At 36.6% G+C, this 20,469-nt stretch overlaps 1 protein-coding gene across 8 annotated transcripts in view; it reads left to right on the plus strand.

Annotated features, from left to right (window-relative positions):
- Positions 1-1,939: 1,939 nt before the first annotated feature.
- pde1ca (phosphodiesterase 1C, calmodulin-dependent a) overlaps positions 1,940-20,469 on the plus strand; it is a 203,529-nt gene continuing 184,999 nt past the window's right edge. For 5 of the 8 annotated variants that reach the window (XR_015525178.1, XM_087309830.1, XM_087309831.1 and 2 more), the window contains exons 1-3: positions 1,940-2,050; positions 8,635-8,686; positions 15,108-15,229. The gene's annotated coding sequence lies outside the window, so the exon portion shown is untranslated. The remainder of the gene's footprint in view (positions 2,051-8,634; positions 8,687-15,107; positions 15,230-20,469) is intronic. The other 3 variants (XM_087309832.1, XM_087309834.1, XM_087309836.1) reach the window with 1 other exon arrangement.

Raw genomic sequence — 20,469 nt, forward strand, 5'->3', positions numbered from 1 at the left:
CTTGATGAAACACTCGTTTTCTTGTTTAACTCTCAGTTATGAGTGCAGAATTAATTGCAGTGCTCAAGAGAAGCAAAGTAATCAGAGCCTTTATTATTGAGTTCAGAATACAACGCAACAGACAGCTGTCTGTTTCAGAGAGCTCTTTACTGAGAAACGATACCGCATACTGTGAGTTCACTAAATTAGAGGTTTAACCTCATTGCAAAACACATCTGTTTTTTTTTTTCTGTCATCTGTCTTATTGATTCCAGGAACAGAACATGTTTTTATTGTTTGGCAAATGTTACCCATTAAAAACTAGTTTTTAGTTGAAAACAACATGCTTGCATTTGGAAATTAGTGCATTAAATCATAAAAAAAAATAGTTTTATTCTACAATCTTTAGACTTGTTTTTTTCTGTTCAGCAACTGATTTATACTGTGTAAAACAAAAAGTCACTTAAAACCATGCAATGTATTAAAAATATTATATTTTATTATGAAAATTAATGTTAACAACATTGGCATGCTTGTCAAATGCATTTGCGTGTGCCATAGCATTGTAGCTATTAGCACCTGTACATTTCAATTTCAGTCTACTGTCTAAAATAATTATCATATACTGAATCTTATAACAAACTGACTGATTATTTAAGTATTTTTTCAACTCTGAGGAAAAGCTACAGATGCCATACTGAAAATGGAGTTAATGAATTGTCAAAAGTTCAGTAGCTGCGCCACGTCTACCGTATGTCTCAGATTCTCACTCCCTCTCACCCAATTTCCTTCTAAACTGAAGCTGTGGTCACACTAGGCTTCCCCCCCCCCCGTAATTTTCGCAGGTTGCTGCGACGCAAAGTTCAAGCTTGGTGAACTCTGACCTGCGAAATCGTTCACTAGACTGCGTGAGACCAATCAAGGATCAAAACATGACCTCTCTGGACAGAAATTTAAAATATGGAGCAATCGCTTGCTTTTCAAATGTCTAATCATCTTGTTTAATCCCGCCCCTTTTCGCAGAGCCGTACGACATAATTTCGCAAACTCAAACTCTGGTGTGACCGCAGCATTGCCATATTGAAATGTAATGACGCAAAGACCAGCTGACGATCTGTGCTACCTCATCAGAATGTGCTACCGGTCGCTCAATCTGTCTTATTTCATCTGAAAAATACAGGGTTAGCACATCTTGTCAGCTTCAAATGTCAATCGGAATGAACTACCACTCTAATAAACAAATTAAATATAAAACTAATGAAATGAAAAAGGCAGTATTTCACTCTGATAGACATTTGAAGCGGCTACGCCTTTTTCTACATTGTTTAATAGAGTTAAATTTCGATAGATATTTGAAGCTGTCAATAGGCCTATATGTGCTACCCCTGTTTTTACATTCTTATTTAATGTGGAAGATCATTCTGATAGACATTTGAAGATGACAATGTGCTAACCCTGTTTTGGTACATGAAACATGACAGACTAAGCTAACGTTAACGGTTGCACATTCTGAGGAGGAAAAAAAACAGATCGTCAGAACACCGGCAGCTCGTATTCCTGCAAAAATCTGTCGGCGCCAATCAAATTAGAAGAACACACCTTATAACATTGTGAATTGGGCTAAAGCTTTGAATAAATTGTAACAAAAAAAAAAACGACAACAAGTTATGGACTGTAGCTTTATTCTAGTTAATGAAGTCACTAGTTCATAAATTGAACTAAGTAAGTCACGACAAATGTTTTCTTAAGCAACTGTACATTTGCAAGGTGTGAGAGAACAGCTCAGAAGTAAAACATGTTTTCTTACCATTTGTTTCTGGAACACGTTATTATTAAATATTATTATCCTGAAACATTTGACAGTATGGCCTACAAGTCTTAATTCTATTGCTGGTGCGTCGAAAATGCAGCCGTTGCCGAAGCTGAGGCAATGAATTGTACAGTGCGCATGCGCGGGAACAAGGTAAACCTAAGTAAATTTCTGCTCTGCTTGGTGGTCAGTACGACAGAAATATTTGGAAAATGTTTTTACCAGTTTTAAAGCCAATTTGGGTGCTTGGATTCAGAATATGTAAGTTTCCTACAGATGTGTGTAGCCTACTGTTTGATTTAGTGTTGGTGTGTGTGCGCTTGTTTGTGTGTTTGTTTGTATGTGTGTGTGTGTTTGTGTGTGTGAGCGCGTGTTTGTGTGTGTGCGTGTGTGTGTGTGTGTGTGTGTTACGCGCGGCTGCATGCTTTTAGTCAATTAGCCTTTCGGGAGGAAGAATTTGATGACAGATTAATGTTTCCTTCAGCTTCATGCTTCGTGTGCTGAAAATGAATATGTTTTGTGATTACATTTCATTTCCACTTTCATTTTCCTCTGGATCACAACATCAAACGTTCAACATCTGTGACAGACTGACATGTATCTCCAGAGATCCAGTCAGCCTTATATAGCTTGACAGATGACTGCTAAAAGATTCATTTTTATATTAAGATTAATCCAGGCCAAAGACATCATTGCAATTCCTGGAGAACTGTTATCATTTCTAATAACATTTTAAAAGAATCTGCTACAGGAAATATATACATCTAATGTAATATAATTAAATCAATTGCTATACAAATGGTATTTTCAAAACAATATTTTTCAATCATAATACGTTTACATTTCTTTTTATTTCCCCCCAAGCAGACAGTTTCTTTACGAAGAAAATATGATGCTAATATTTATTTAAAATAAAATAGTACGGATAAATAGATTGGAATTAAATTATTTGAATCATGTATGACAAATCCTGTAATATTACATACATATTGTAAAAACAAAATCATAATTTACCTTTAAATTGCATAGTAACATGAAACTGGCATTGATCAAAATCAATCTTGAAGAATGTTTCTTTATGCTCCTTTCCATCAAAGAAGCTTTAAGCATATTGTATGTGTTATTTATGTGTTTTATTAATGTTTTATGCTCAGAGGATAATGGCAATGTAGTGCTTGCACAAACCTGTTTTAAACCTGCTTTCTGACTGTTTAAAGCTTTTCTTGATCAACACCAAATGGATAAACACCATCTAGGATAATATCATACTTGTTATTTTAATTATGTACAAACTGATATTATGGTGGACAGCATGCCACTCACATTGAAAACACAACAAAAACATGTTTTGACAGTCCAAAATCATTCACTGCACAGTGAAGCCAATTAAAAAGCCAACTAGAGTAAACATATCATTCAACTTATTTAACAATACTTCACCCAAAAATTAAAATTCACTCACTTTTAGATGTTTCCACATAGAAAGCAGTTACATGGCAATATATGCAAATTGAATAAATGACAAACAAGTTTATATTTGGATTTCACACAAATAAAATGCATGTCATTTACAACATGTATTTAGAAATGTTGCAAAAATGTCTGTTTTCATATATTGTTAAAAACTATTTAAATTGTTCAATTATGTTCAAATATATTAGCTATAATTATACAAAAAAACTGCTCTAAAATGTAGAGTATTAATGGCAGCCAGTACATTTACAAATTACAAAAGCACTCATTCATTTTCTTTTCAGCTTAGTCCCTTTATTAATCAGGGGTCGCCACAGCGGAATAAACCGCCAACTTATTCAGCATATGTTTTACAAAGCTGATGCCCTTCCAGCCACAACCCAATGCTGGGAAGCACCCATACACTCTTGCATTCACACACATAAACTACTGCCATTTTAGCTCAGTTCACCTATACCGCATGTCTTTGGACTGTGGGGGAAACCAGAGCACCCATGCAAACACGGGGAGAGAATACAAACTGCACACAAAAATGCCAACTGGTCCAACCGGGGCTCAAACCAGCGACCTTCTTGCTGTGAGGCAAACGTACTACCCCCACTGCTAGTTTTACAGCACATTTGTATGTATTAATTTACAATGATTAATTTATAATTATATACTATATATATGTGTGTGTATATATATATATATATATATATATATATATATATATATATATATATATATATATATATATATATATACATACACACACACACACACACACACACACACACACACACACACATATATATATATATATATATATATATATATATATATATATATATATATAGTTGAAGTCAGAATTATTATATATTTATAAAATAATCTTTTAATAATCCTAATCGAGGTAAAATGATTTTGATTTTAGGCCAAATCGCCCAGCCCTACCGCTGACTGCCTGGAGTTCAGAGCCAATTTTCAAACACTTCTTATACCTGTCCTGATCTGTCCTTATGCATAAACTGCTGATTTGACTTTAAAATAACTACACTCCTGCTTGAAAAACGATTAAAACTTAATGTAATTGTGGCATAATAAATTTTTTTATTTTTTTTAAAAATTGGGATTTCCTGTCCACCATTATTAACCATCCTCATCAGTTTCCTGTGCTGCACATGTAAGTTGCTATGGTAAACACTAATGTTTGGGAGAAGCGCATACATTTCAAACTGTGATCAGAACTCACTAGAACTACTTGTGCGTTTCAACAAAAACAATGCAGCCAATCAAAATCAAGTATTTCAACAGACCATAGAATAAAACACATTAATTGTCATATTAACTCACCCCCAACTTAGAAAGCCTTTAAAAATCATTTTAAGTGAATTTGATCATGCAGCATCGATTGCATGCATAAGTAAGATATTTAAATGAACCATTAAAATCTGCCTCATTTGACACATGGAGGTGTCTGAGAGTGTCGAGGTGGGCAGGACAGACCCACAATTCACTGGCTCTGCGATGCACTCTGCCAATTACCTGCAGTTAAACCAGCTAGATAGTCTGCTTGAAGCTAACACAAGGCTTTTAGCAGCTCAATCATACAAACCCTTGAACAAGACATCTGATGCCTGGAGCGCAGCCGTGCGTGTCAGAAGCTGTAACAGAAGTGTATTGGTTTATCGGGCCTGTTGTCAGAGTGCTAGAGTTTCTTACAAGTGTTTTCTGCTCTCACTAGGATGAGCGAGTAACTGGAGCTGAACACGTAGAGCAGAACCCATGGAGCGTGAAGCTTATTTTCTTTCGCCAACTTAAAATAAAGTCTTAGGAGCTCCTCAAATATTCATGAGGACGACTCCTTCCTGCTTTTCTTTGTGATCTTAAATTAAATAAGCAGATTGTTTTACACCTAACCTTTGTATTGCACTTACAGGTGATTTAGGCGTTCAAAGTACAAAGACAGCTGCGATACAGTGGTACTCCAAAAGCGATAACTATAAGATCAAGTCTGAAAGTGATTTTATTGTATCATCTTAAGACTCTTTCCTTTGGTTTCCACAGTTGCCTTAAACCTAAAGTACCAAACTGAAATAAACGTCTGAGCTGTTTTAAATAAAAGAAATTTACACTTACTGAATTTATCATTCATTTTATTTGTACAGTAGGTGCCTTTCATGACACTCAAGGACACCTTATGTAACCCCGCCGGTCCTACGCCACCCAACCTGCTCCGAACTGGTATCGAACCGGCGATCTTCCGCATGGGAGCCGGGTGCTCTACCAAGGAGGCTAAAGACCATGGCCTCTAGCATCTGTTGCTAGAGCACCTTTAGAGGTCAGAGGAGTGAGGTTTACCTGCACAGCACACACTAGCTGGCCTTCGTGACACTCACCCCCCTAAACCTCACTCCCATCCAGGACACGGCACCAATGTAACCCCGCCGGTCCTACGCCACCCAACCTGCTCCGAGCTGGTATCGAACCGGCGATCTTCCGCATGGGAGTCGGGTGCTCTACCAAGGAGGCTAAAGACCATGGCCTCTAGCATCTGTTGCTAGAGCACCTTTAGAGGTCAGAGGAGTGAGGTTTACCTGCACAGCACACACTAGCTGGCCTCCGTTACACCTACATCACGGGACACCAAACTTGTTCCTGGAGGGGCGGTGACTTGCAGATTTTAGCTCCAAACCTAATCAAACACACCTGAACAAGCTAAGCAAGGTCTTACTAGGTATACTTGAATTATCCAGGCAGGTGTGTAGAGGCAAGTTGCAGCTAAACCCGGCAGGGACACAGGCCCTCCAGGACCGAGATTGGTGACCCCTGCCCTACATAGTCATAAAACCGTGACAATACAATAAAATAAAGACAACAACAGACATTAAAGGGATATTTCACCCAAAAAGGAAAGTTTTGTCATCATTTACTCACCCTGTACTTTTTTTAAACCCAACCCAGGCTTATTTTGAAAATGTACCCCTGTATACCTTTCTGGAGAGCACCAAATACATCAAAGCAGCTGCGTTTTTGCAGTTTTTGTTTTTTTTCGAGTCCACCAGAGGGCACTGTGTACACCTTTTGAGTTGTCAAATTTCTCTCAGCCTTTTGCGCCTAGTCTTCTCCTGTAAATCCACCAGAGCCCGCTGTCAACTGACTGACTGACCGATCGACTGACCCACCCTCCTCCTTCTCTAAACCCAACCAATAGTGTTTTCAAAAGCAATCCAGAAAAAGAAAAGCCCTTGCAGCAGCCTGATTTTTACCACATTTTCAGATTTTACAACATTCTCACCCTGTTATTTACTTGTTTATTTTTTTTGTTGGCTTCTGTTTTTTTATACCTACTTTCTGGAACCGTTCTTCACCAGACTCAAACCCCGTCGTTGTGGTCAATGTCGTTCCATGTCACAAATCCACCCATGTACGTGTCGAGCCACTGAACAACAGCCTCTAGTAACAGCTGAAAAGCCATCCACATGGAGGTAAACGGTCAGCTGGTAAGCGCGAAAAGGAACGCCATCATACCGCCCCGTAGCGTTAATTTTAAAGACAAAATGCAGCCATACGTTATTCTGGCTACATAATTCGCGAACTCCAGAAATGTATGTAGGACTACATTTTCAGAATGAGCCTATGTTGTTCAAACCTTTGTGTTTCTTTCTTCTGTTGAACACAAAAAAAGACATTTTCCCATTAAAGCATTGACCATTCATTTCCATAGCATTTCTGTTTTCCATGGAAGTCAGTGGTTACAGCTTACAGTTACAGCTTTCTTCAAAATGTCTTCTTTTGTGTTCAACAGAACACAGAAACTCAAAGTTTAAAACCACTTGATGGTGAGTAGATATTAATTTTTTTGTTGGGAGATTAATGTGATCTAAACTACGCTCAGACAGAGTGATCATCTGGTTATTGATCACCTCCCTGACTAAGGCCCTTCTCCCCGATCACTCAGCTTAGATGGCCAGCCAGCTCTAGGAAGAATCCTGGTGGTTGCAAACATCTTCCACTTACAGATGATGGAGGCCACTGTGCTCATTGGAACTTTTAGAGCAGCAGAAATTTGTCTGTAACCTTTCCCATCCTTGTGCATCGAGACAATCCTGTCTCGGAGGTCTACAGACAGTTCCTTTGTCTTCATGCTTGGTTCGTGCTTTGACATGCACTGTCAACCCTGAGACCTTATATAGACAGGTGTATGCCTTTTCAAATCATGTCCAATCAACTGAATTTACCACAGGTGAACTCCAATTAAGCTGCTGAAACATCTCAAGAATGATCAGTGAAAACAGAATGTACCTGAGCTCAATTTAGAGCTTCACAGCAAAGGCTGTGAATACGTTTGTAAATGTGATTTTTTTGGCTTTTTTATTGTTTATAAATTTGCAACAATTTCAAAAGTCTTTTTTTTCACATTGTCATTATGGAGTATTGTGTGTAGAATTTTGAGGAAATATTTAATCCATTTTGAAATAAGGCTGCAACAAAAAAAACGTGGAAAAAGTGAAGCTCTATGAATACTTTACGGATGCACTGTAAATACCTATGTTTGAACAGGTACTGTAAGTTTAGATGAGATTTAAAAACTCAAAGACTTGAACTGTTTTTATAGGAAGTGCATTATATAGGGAGCCACATAACCAGAATCTCATGACCCCAGTGTGATTTTTGAAGCACGTAAGAGAAAAAAGAATTTAATCTTACAATTTGGGATGGAGTATGTAAAAGAAGAGGGCCTAAATAAATGAAATAAAACTAATTGTTGAGTGGCGCAGTAGGTAGTGTTGTCACTTCACAGCAAGAAGGTCGCTGGTTCGAGCCTCGGTTGGGTCAGTTGGCGTTTCTGTGTGGAGTTTGCATGCTCTCCCCGTGTTCGCGTGGGTTTCCTCCGGGTGCTCCGGTTTCCCCCACAGTCTAAAGACATGCGGTACAGGTGAATTGGGTAGGCTAAATTGTCTGTAATGTATGTGTGTGAATGAGTGTGTATGGATGTTTCCCAGAAATGGGTTGCTGCTGGAAGGGCATCTGCTGCCTAGAACGTGTGCTGGATGAGTTGGCGGTTTATTCTGTTGTGGAATAAAGCCGAAAAGAAAATTAATGAATGAATAATTATTGAGTACTTATTAAAAAAATTACATAAAATGTAATAGGAAGTTAAAATGTAAAATAGGAGCGAAATGATCCAAACTGGAAGTTTTGGTGATAACTCTGGCAGCAGCATTTTGTGCCAACTGTTAACTGTTAACATAATGACATTCTTGACTTTTCATTGCACTCATTATTAAGATCTCTGAAGCCCAAAAGCAGCAATTTGCAACCCTCGTTTGAACTTCAGGCCCCAGAAAGGATTTGAAGCTTCACTAAAATATTTCTGTTATTTGCAGGCAAGGCAGGGAAGATGAGGATGGTTTATAACGGCTGTCTACTTTAATAAAGGTAATCCTGGTTTAAAAACACATAACACATACTGTATCAGCTTTACCACAGCAAATACAATTATAGACAAAGAATGTTCAAACTCTGTGCTGAAAATAACACGGAGAGACAGGAGAACATAATCAATAACTATGGTAACAGATCAGTGGAAGGAAAAACATGAAAATCACTGAAGCTTATATATAAAAATACATAAAGTCTAATATTTAAAGTAGCATTTTTATAAATAATGTATATTACATTTTGTATGACCATATTTATTTAAAAAACATTATTTTTAAGCTCGAAGATGTAATGCTTTTCAATGATATTTTTAGTACTTTTATTTTCATAGAATCTTAATGTATTTCAAATTGTATTTTCATATATTAGTATTACTATTTTCTCCAAACTACTGATGGCATTTCTTTTAAATTGAATAAATAAAATTATTCATAAATAAAAAATAAAAAAGACAATTGCCATTGTTTAAAAAAAAGATCTTAGGTTTTTTTTTAATTGAAAACAAAAAATTCTAAATTCAAATTAAGTTTGTTTTGTATAGCATTTTTAACAATAATTATTGTTTCAAAGCAACTTTACAAAGGTGCACATTATTGCATTACAATCAAAATGGAAATGTTTAGGTTATTAGTTACCATCCATAACTTTATTTGTTACTGATAACTTTAGCTAATTAACAAATAGCTTTTAAGAAGTGTTTTCGGAACTTCAATGAATAAAACAAATATGTACATTTTACTCAAACCAATAAATAATAAGTCAAGAGAAACTAAAAATTATCTAATGAACAACTCTTTCAATTGATGGTAATAATGGTAAAATAAATCTAATTGTAAATGTTATAAAAGCGCAACGGCATCTAATAATATTTATTATTAAATATACAATTATGTAATTATATGAAATAAATCAATAAATATAAAAAACACTGTGCTTATTAATAGCATTACTAAAAACAAATGATTAAAAATATTTTTGATGATTGTTTTGTTCATTTTTTTAGCTTAAGTGGTTCTCAAAGTGGGGGTTGGAACCCCTCGAGGGGTCGCAGGACAATAAAGGGGGGACGCCTGGTGATTTCCAAAAATCTATTTTTTTTTATTAAACCATAAGAATGACCATATTTTATCCATAACCTACTGAAGAGAAAAAAATAGTTGTTTATAGTAACTATGTACTAGGTAGTTACTCTAGCAGCTTATAGTTCTATTGGATTGCGACCCCAATACATTATATTAAAGACACAGCAATTGCGTCAGATGCAGCAGATTGATTTTATAACACCAATTTAAACTTTCTGGCCCATTTACAGCACTCAGACATAAAAAATAAAAATAAACGAAGAATAGACTTGTGTCTATTGGTGTGTGTGTGCACACCAATATGTATTTATAATCCCCTCCGATGATATTGGGGGTCAAGAGTCACTGGCATTGTCATTTTGGGGGTCGCGGGCTGAAAATTTTGGAAACCCCTGGCTCAAATAAAGAAAAATCGTCTTTTTACTAAAGAAAATCAGTAGGGTTGGTAATGAAGTTTGTAAATTTTGATTGAACTAACTCTATAAAAGATGGCAAGTGGTCATCAAGTGGTCTCCTAATTGTTGCAACAAAGGCTCATTGTGAAAATGTACCCTGTATACATTTATGTAGAGCATGAATTATGTAGCCAGAGCTACATGTGGCTGCATTTCGTTTTTAAAACGAATGCTATGATGCCACCGACGGCTTCTGTTTTGTTTTTCCGCACTACCAGCTGACCAGTTACCTCCGTGTGGACGGCTTTTCTGCTTTTACCAGTTTGCCCAGTGGCTCGTCACGTACATCAGCAGATTTAAGGTGCAGAGTAGAGTTGACAGCAATTATGGGGTTTGAGTCTGACGAAGAATGGTTGAAGAAAGCATTTTGGGGGGTTAATCGGTCAGTAGACAGCAGTCTCTGGTGGAACAGCAGGTCCAGAAGGCTCTCACGACAGAAATTTGAGATCTGAAAAAGCATGTACCTCCTGAGATGTATTTTACACTTTCATTTCTCAGAAATGTATATGGGGTACATATTAATAATAACCCTTGGTTTAATTATTTCCATAGTGCTATAAAACTGTTAATGTACATTTTTGGAAGTTTGCTAACAGGTTAATAACTAATCCTATAGATCAGCATGCTCATTTATCAAGGACAGTTCTGCATTATTTCTTCATTGATCTACTTGCTATCTAAGAGAACAGAAGAGAGGTCTCATTGAGGATTTTTTTTCCTTGACCTACAACACAATCCACAGCACAATCATCACCTCTTACACATTTAATCAACCACTTGAGCTCTTACTGGGGTGCTAACGGGTGTAAATTGACTAAATGCTTGAGGCGAGCATGTTGTGGAAGCACAAAAGTCACTTTTTTATAAACCCGAGTTTGGTTTTGTGGTCTCTAAGCATTTCAGAATCAGATAAATGGAGCTTTTATCCTGCTACACCCACTCACAGATGGAGGAGTTCACCTGAAATGCTTCGTCGGCCTTGAATTTTTATGTCTTTCCAATCTGTCAGAGTGTAAATGTAGCCTGACCCTGGATTTTTATGTCACTTGTTGCATTGTTTGAGTGAATCACTAACTGGCCATGGACTGAATATGCAGCAGTTCCGTGGAGAAAAAAAGAAAACACCATTTCTTACATATTAAATAGTCTTGTTATGGAAGCCCATCTGTTGTGATGCGATGATTTCTTTTTTACCTGAAATAATTAAAACAGATTTTGAGAGCTTCATACCGTATATAACCTTTAAAAAACAAAGAAATCTGTGATTGTTATGTAAGGTTGTTCTAATTGAATGTTATTCTTACTTTTTTGTTTGTTCTGTAGATCTGAGATTTGATATTTTGATTAATGCTCTAGCTGGCGTTCTTCACACTGAAGGTGAATGTGGACTAATGTGTTACAAAAATGACCAAGCAGCATTTTTTAAAATGAACACAGGACATAAGCATTTGATCAATTTCTTTAAATCAAAAATTAATGCAAAATACAGAAGATAATAAATGCTCAGAAATCTCTTTCACCCCAGGCTAATTGCGGATACGTATCCAGGTCTACATTTCTGGGGACAGCAGAATATGTGTTACGTACGGGATTGTAAACAGGAACAAAAACAGGTGTAGAATCCAAGTGCAGATTTTAATGATTATTGTGCAGTGAAAGTGGCAAAAATAAAAAAATCAAAGTAACAACCAAACGAGGAACTTAAACAGATTAACTCGAACTGGACTTTAACAACTGAGACAAGATACTAGAGCAAGATCACATACCGACGACAACGACCAACTGACAAACAGAGGATGAATAGTTGAATATATAGTCCAGGTAATCAATGGTGAACGGAGACAGCTGTGGTTGCAAATCAGTTTATATGACAGACCGGGTGTGTGTGCGAAAGAATGTATGGAAATGTAGTTCTTAAGCCACTGTAGTTCGCTGGGAGTTGCTGGCGAACTACAGTGGCATCTGGTGGACAACCACAGTCATGACAATATGTAACCGGAAGTACGTCTGCTCACTGTTTTTTTTTTTTGCAAATCCACCAGAGGCTGCTGTTTGCTTTTTAATGATATAATATTCTTGTATAAATCCACCAGATTTATATACACTTCAACCGACCAGGGGTGCGTTTCCCAAAAACCAAAGTCCCTTTATAGTATTCTATAGCCTTTGATTAAACCCATATATAGAAAGGATAATGTATCAGTTTGTTATATTACAGGCCTAATGAATTATTACATATTAAAATATATCTGTCATGATCACAAACGACGTAACTCGCAGCTGAACTACCATAGTGCTATGCATTGTTTGGGGAAAGAACAATGTAGTGATGAGTGTTTCCCAAAACCTGTAGTTTCTCTGTCGCAGAACCATCGTTTGAACTACCTTAGTTATAATGCAAAACGCCTATAAAGATGCTCTGAAAGGGGTGGAGTAACTACTTCTTTAGAGAAGAACCGCATCATTTCTTATAAGTTATTCCTTAATGTTGTCCCTATACAAATCGGATGTATGGAATCCAGCATTTCTATTATAGTGAAATACTATGAGGCGCCAGAAAGTCAAGTCAAAAAGTCAAGCGAACGCAGAGAGACTAAATACTCTTGAGAGACCGAATGTACACGTGAGAGAGACCGAATGGACGCGAGAGAGGCCAAGTGCATGCGAGTGAGGCCGAGTATTGGCACGCAAGAGAGACCGAATATTGGCACACGAGGTCGAGTATTGGCGTGCGAGAGAGACCGAGTATTGGAGCGTGTGAGAAACTGAGTATTGGCGCGGGAGATAGACAGAGTGGATGCAAGAGAGACCGAGTGGACACGAGAGAGACCGAATATTAGTGCGCGAGAGAGACCGAATATTGGTGCCCGAGAGAGACCGAGTGGACGTGAGAGAGGCTAGGTGTACGCGAGAGAGACTATTAAACTTACTGTTATTAATCAATGAATGACAATTCAGCTTTCTGCTCTGAATATCGAGTAATTATTTTACATTTTATTTAATTTTGAGCACTTGTTATTGTGTCTTGTTCTTGTTATCAGACAAGCTTTAAGGATTTTTAATTTCATTTTTAAATATTATGTACCATATAATGCCCTGGGGACACAAATGGCACTGAGTAGTAGGAATGACCCAATAACAAATGTTTTGGTGATATAAATTTGAATTGAGAGAGAGATTTAGCATACCGAGCCAACTTTAGTTCAAGCTTTAATTTTCCAACATGTTTAGGGGACATCTAATATTAAGTTTCATTATTTTGTTACACTGCTGTAGCCTACTGCAAAGGCACTGCAATAAAAAAGATTGGAGCTGCCATCACATCAGTGAGTTCACAGAATTTCCTTTTCTGTTGCAATTGTTTTGTAATTGGCTAAAAATAACCCCTTTTTTAAAAACTCTGCATAAAACCAAATTCCCTTTATAATAATCTATAGCCTTTGATTAAACCCATATAAAGAAAAAATAATGTATCAGTTTGTTATATAACAGGCCTAATGAATTATTACATATCGAAACATATCTGTCATGATCACCAGCGATCGTAACTTCACACATCTGTTTGCACCTGTGTTGACCATTGCTTGCCTGACTTCCTCAATAAACCTGCATGTGGATCCGAACTCTGTTGTCAGTGTCACTCCTCGGGTTACAATAATAGTGACCTATATTTAATGGTGCTCAACATGTCTGCTCAAAGTTTAATACACTGTTTAAGTATAAATGCATTTTTCAAGATATTAATCTATATTTTTTATTTTATTTTATATACATGATCACTTTTACTATTTTTTAGGACACACCCGAGTTATAAATTGCATTTTAAAGTGAGCAAAACTGCTCAAATTATTCTAAATAAAGTGCAAATTATAACTTTACAAACGTTACAATTGTAATAACAAAACCTGCCATTTGTACGTTAAATAGAACTCATGGAAACAAATTAGTAAACACAGTATTGTTAGTAATAGTGAGTAATAATAGTAACTTTAATAGTCTCTCGGTCTCTCTCGCGCGCCAGTACTCGGTCTCTCTCATTTGCACTCGGCGTCCACTCGGTCCATCTTGTGCGTCAATATTCGGTCTCTGTCGCACGGCTCTATACTCTCACGTCCATTTGGTCTCTCTCGTGCGTACTCAGTCATTCAGTCTTGCTCGCGCATACTCGGTCTCTTTCATACGTACATTCAGTCTTACTCGCGCTTATTCGGTCTCTCTCGCGCATACATTCGGTCTCTCTTGCGCATACTCAGTATCTCTGCGTTCGCTTGAATTATGTCCACTCTGGCACCTACGTAAGTTGTTTTAAAGAAAGCTGGAAACCTGTAATAATTGACTTCCAGAGAATTTTTTTTTCCTATGATGGAAGTCAATGGTTACAGGTTTTCAGCTTTCTTCAAAATGTCTTCATTTCATTTATATCAACAAACTTAAGAAACTTATTACGTTTTTAGAACCACATGAAGGTAAGTAAAAAAAATGGGTACATTTTAAATTTTTGGGTGAACTACCCCTTTAACATTCTGTCAAACCTTTTGTTTGTTTTCTACTGAACAAAGTTAGTCCATACATGTTTGGAATGACGAAGTTAATGAATTTCACTTCAAACAACCCCATAAATAATGGCAAAACAAGTGCGTTCATCAGTTTCCCTCACTGCGACTTCTTGAATTAAAGGTGTGGGTAAACTTTCACACTTGTGTATATGTAAATCTATAAAAAGTGCATGGTGTAAACAAACACACATACACACACACACACACACACAAATGTGAGATTCAAGACATGCAGAATCATCACTCTCACATTTGAATCTCAGCAGGTTTACAGCAGGGCTTTCTGGGTAATCATGCAGCTTGTTTTTTTTTTTTTTTCCTGCAGGTGGCTGATGAGAGATTTGGAAAACAGGTGCTGAGAAACAGCTGAATGGGAACCATCACATCAGGAGATCACACTGCGGTCATGTGGGACTTTGTCTATACGTCCATACAGCAATTAAGCAGGTGTGTAATAAAGGGGGCGGTCCTCTCCCACGGCTCTCTGCCCCGCCCACATTTTTTACATCCCGAATGGGTCACCGTCCTGGAGGAATTGCGTATAGCATTGAACTATTATGACAGTTTAATTATCACCACAAGTGAGCTTCCGTATATGAACGCGAGACACATGACACAACCCTTCACCTCTTCTTTACAAGAACATATATCCAGAAAGCATTCATTTTCACTTGAAAGCACTCATCTAGGTTTAGATCTGACACCTGCTGATGCTGTACAGAATCTTAGTGAAAACAGATCACAGCAATAAGGCTCAAATATAAAGGACACTTATTTTTTTATGTTTTTTTTTTTACGGTTGCTTAGTGACACCAGGCTCGTAGCCTTCAGGTGAATGGTCTTCTCTCATACAGCACGATGGAAATTTTTTTTTTATTGTGCATTTGTTTCACCTGTTATGCTGGGTAAGACGCTGTGGATGTCTGAAAATGAATGGGTAACACTTTAGAATAATGGTCCATTAGTTAATGGTAATAAATAATCTTGTAAATCATTTATTTGTCATAGTTCAACATAACCTAATGCATTATTAACATCTAACGTTGTGCTTGTTGACATTAGTGCACGTTAACAGAGTTGAATAAATACCATAATAAATATTGGGTGTCACAGTGGCACAGTGGGTAGCATGATCACCTCACAGCAAGAAGGTCGCTGGTTCGAGCCTTGGCCAATAATATCCAGCTGCAGGCCCGCAGAACCACACACGTTTTAGGCACACACAATCTAGGACACACGATTTAGGCAAACCATATATGGTAACTAAATCTTTAGCATTATCGCCAACTATTAAATTTCACAAATATGGTTTCCCATTTCAGTCATTATTATTATTATATCGTAACGATCATTTTAACATCTTTGCAGTTTCTGAACGCAAATTATGTAAATAAAAATAATTGGTTAAATACACTTCTGACTTTATTCATGTGTCTACATAAACAAAGAAAACAGTATAGACCATCTAATTGTTGGATTAAGTGTAATAAACTAATTCAGGATCTTAATATAATCATACTTGGTTAAAATCACTTTGTTGTAAAATATAAAAAGCAAACAACATGTCACTTTTAAAATAAACTAGTTAATCATTTAAACAATATATATATAGTTATAAACTGATTATCCTAACTGATTAAAATTCTAAGTTTATACATAAACTACTATAATTTACTAAAATGTCACAGCTGTTAAATATATATATATATGTGGCGAGGCAGTGGCGCAGTAGGTAGAGCTGTCTACCTACGCTTCACAGCAAGAAGGTCACAGGGTTGCGGGTTCGAACCTCGGCTCAGTTGGCGCTTCTGTGTGGAGTTTGCATGTTCCTGTGCCTTCGTGTGGGTTTCCTCCAGGTGCTCCGGTTGCTCCGGGTGCTCCGGTTTCCCCCACAGTCCAAAGACATGCTGTACAGGTGAATTGGTAGGCTAAATTGTCCGTAGTGTATGAGTGTGTGTGTGGATGCTTCCCAGAGATGGGTTGCAGCTGGAAGGGCATCCACTGCGTAAAACTTGCTGGATAAGTTGGCAGTTCATTCCGCTGTGGCGACCACCCCTGCTAAAAAATCCAGCTTAAACCAGCCTAGCCTGGTTTAAGCTGGACATAGCTGGTTTTGGCTGGGCTCCCAGCCTTGCTAGGCTGGTCAAGCTGGTTTTAGCTGGATTTAGCTGGTCATTTTCCAGCCTGACCAGCTAAAACCAGGCTGGAAATGGCTGGAAACCAGCCTGGAAGTGGCCAAAACCCCTCTAAAACCAGCCTGGTTGACCAGCTAAAACCAGCCAACCAGCCTAGGCTGGTTTAAGCTGGATTTTTCAGCAGGGACGGGTTAATAAAGGGACTAAGCCGACAAGAAAATGAATGAATGAATATATATATATATGTGTGAGTGTGTTTGTATGTATTTATACATTTTTTATTATTAATAGTTCATTTGTTTCTATTGCTAAATTTTGGTTTAAAAACAATTTATTGCTTACTATAAAATACTACAGTATTAAATGTGGGAAATCATTAATTAAAAGGTTATTAGAAAATTAAGCTAATAAACACTATTAAATAGCTTGAGTAAATATTAATATAGTGTCATACATTTGTTACATGTAAAAAGATTTTTATTACATATAATGTATTATTGCTTACATTAACTTGCTATTATTTCCTTCATCATAAATTAATCCATTATATAAATTAAACCTGTCCAAATTAGATCGTTCAGCAAGGCCAGCAAACGTGTACCTGCCATATTATTGTCAGATAATAATGACTGATCAGCTATAATGACTGATTAAAAACTGTTCTGTCTATTATATTGAATGGCTTCGGAAACAATGCTCCCCATTCGGCCGTCTCGATCACAATATTTGTGAAATAAAGTAAAGTAAACACTATTGTTTATTGTGTACACTATTTATTAATCATATATATAAAAATATATTGATGATGATGTTCAAAAAGACGTTAATAACATTAACATCCGTCGTTACCATTTATGGTTTGCCTAGATTGTGTGTGCCTAGAACGTGTGTGGTTCTGCGGGCCTGCAGCTGGATATATCTCGCCTTGGCTGGGTTAGTTGGCATGTTCTCCCACTGTTGGTGTGGGTTTCCTCCGGGTAATCCGGTTTCCCCTACAAATCCAAAAACATATGGTAGGCTAAATTGGCTGTAGTGTATGTGTGTGAATGGGAGTGTATGGATGTTTCCCAGTGATGGGTTGCAGCTGGAATGGCCTCTGCTGCGTAAAACATATGCTGGATAAGATAACGGTACATTCCGCTGTGGTAATCCCAGATTAATAAAGGGACTAAGCTGAAAAGTAAATGAATGAATGAATAAATAATTGTTTGTTAATGTTAGTAAATACATTATTTAACATGAACTATTCATTCATTAATTTTCTTTTGGCTTAGTCTCTTATTTATCAGAGTTTACCACAGTGGAATGAACCGCCAACTTATCCAGCATATGTTTTACACAGCGAATGCCCTTGCAGCCGCAACCCAGTATTGGTTAACACCCATACACTCTAACATTCACACACACTGTAAATTTAGTTGATCCAATTCACCTATAGCGCATGTCTTTAGACTGTGGGGGACTGTGGGGGAAACCGGAGCACCTGGAGGAAACCCACGCCAACATGGGGAAAACATGCACTCGGCACTCGAACCAACAACCTTTTTGGTGTAAGGCGATAGTGGTAACCACTGAGCCACCATGCCACCTTAACATTAACTAATAGACTATTTTTTAAAGTGTTACCTATGAACATAATAATACAGTATTACTGTTTCTTTCAAAAATTATTTTAATGTAATTTTTTACTTTATTTTTGGGGTGAATAGAAACATTTATACATACATAATCTTGTTTTTTGTGCAAATTCAGATTAATTTTTTTTACAAAACTAATTTATTTAAAGTTGAAGTACAAAGTAAAAGTCTTAACTGTTCTTTTTGATCAATTTAATGCGTTTTTAAAACAACTTGTCCGGTTCAAGGGCTACATGATATTGGAAAAAAAAATGGACAATGCAAAATAGATTTTTTTTCTACAATACCTGTATATATTACTATATTAATACAATTTCACCAGATGACTTGAATCTGCTCTATTTGATATGGAAGCCCGCCCGTATAAAATAAAAAAATAAAAAAATAAATACAATGTAAAAAATAAAATTATAAAATCAGAATTCTGAGTTATAAAGTCAGATTTTGGAGTCATAAAGCCAGAACTTTGAATTGTAAAGTCATAATTGTAAGTTATTAAGTCAGAGTTGCGAGTTATAAGGTCCAAATTGTGAGTTTAAGTCAGAATTGCAGGTTATTTACTTATATACTTAACTCGAAATTCTGACTTAATAACCTGCAATTCTGACTTTAGAATTTATTTATAATTATTATTTTTTTATTAATTCAGGGAACTCGGGAACGGGCTTCCATAATTTGGAAAATGTTCATTATTCATTATTTTTTATTTTTACATACACTTGACCTCAACTGCGATGATTTTGTATTGAAGTGTATCAGCATAAATGATAATAAACCCATTATAAACCATAGATAAATACAACAGCGCAAAGATACACAGAAAATAAACAATGCTATACCAGTATCTTGGGAGTCTTACAATATTCAGGCACTAAAAATGTAATAATCAAATGTAAAATAACGCCGTAAAGTCTTCATTGGGCAAATGATTACATACAATTAGTTATGTATATACACACATGATAATTCCTTGTGTCCAAGTGGTTTAAATTACCTTGAAATGCTTACCGAGTTAAAAAAAAAAATGCAAACATTAACTTTTCATTGACTCCGCAATATAATGAAGTGTGTTGTGTCAACTGTAATCCTGCAATGAGACTATTGCGAATGTGCATATTAAGATATCAATGCTGACACAATATATTGTGCAGCCCCTTTATCAAACAAACTGCTATGTTATAGAATCATATATTATATCCAATAATATTAGATCTGTTTACAAATTTATAAATATCACTTTAAACAGAAACACTGAATGGCTTATGCTCGAGTTTGTGTACGTGCTGTTTTCATCTTATGAGGGCTAATCAGCGAGTGAACTGAAGTGCCACAGGGTTGTAACAATATACCAGTGAATGGTTGCGTCACTTAAATGAGCTCAAAGTCCCATTTAAAAGAGCTCTTTTGAATGAGAAAGTAATAAATGTGTGCAATTGTATTCAATTGGTATAATGATTGCTATCTAGAGTTGTTTCAGGAGTAAGTGGACCAGAAACATAATCAAGTATGTCAATACAGACAGTAATTCTTGGCCAGCAAATGCTAAATTCACTGCTATACTTTATACTGTTGTGTTATTGTGGTAGAAACAAACATGTAGTCAAAGGGGCGATCATTCATTCATTTATTTTCTTTTCAGCTTAGTCCCTACATAATTGGAAACCGGAGCATCTGGAGGAAACCCACGCGAACGCTGTGAGGGGCGATAATGTCACAGTCAAAAAATAGTCACATTGCAATAAAAAATTTATTATTCAAGCAGGCTGTGATATTCAACCCAGGCTCATCCTGAAAATGTACCCCTATATACATTTCTGGAGAGCACTAAATACGTCGCAGGAGATTTATTTTTTTTAGCCGTTTTTTTGCAAATCCACCAGAGGCCACTGTGATCTCACTGTTTTTGAGATCTCAA

This window comes from Danio rerio, chromosome 24 (genome assembly GCF_052040795.2).
Source record: "Danio rerio strain M-AB ecotype USA chromosome 24, GRCz13ab, whole genome shotgun sequence".
Taxonomy (NCBI): domain Eukaryota; kingdom Metazoa; phylum Chordata; class Actinopteri; order Cypriniformes; family Danionidae; genus Danio; species Danio rerio.